Source organism: Nanorana parkeri, unplaced genomic scaffold (genome assembly GCF_000935625.1).
Source record: "Nanorana parkeri isolate BGI_ZX_2015 unplaced genomic scaffold, ASM93562v1 scaffold1592, whole genome shotgun sequence".
Classification (NCBI taxonomy): Eukaryota; Metazoa; Chordata; class Amphibia; order Anura; family Dicroglossidae; genus Nanorana; species Nanorana parkeri.
This window is the reverse complement of record NW_017307860.1, coordinates 326,424-326,646: the sequence shown is the minus strand read 5'-3', so window position 1 is coordinate 326,646 and position 223 is coordinate 326,424.

The window sequence follows — 223 nt, the reverse complement described above, 5'->3', positions numbered from 1 at the left end:
AGCTATAGAGGAATACAAATCCCAGCAATACATTATAGAGCAGCATGTGTGGGGGAGGTGCAGGCTTACCTGAGCAGTCTTCCAGCAACTTGCTTCTGAGATCGGGCCTGTCTGTCGGCGGCTGTCATCCCCCCCACACCTGCTCCTCCTTACTACCTCTCCCCGCGTCCCTGTGCCGCTCGTGGATGTGGGCGGGTGGTGAGGGGGAGGCGGGAAGGAGGTG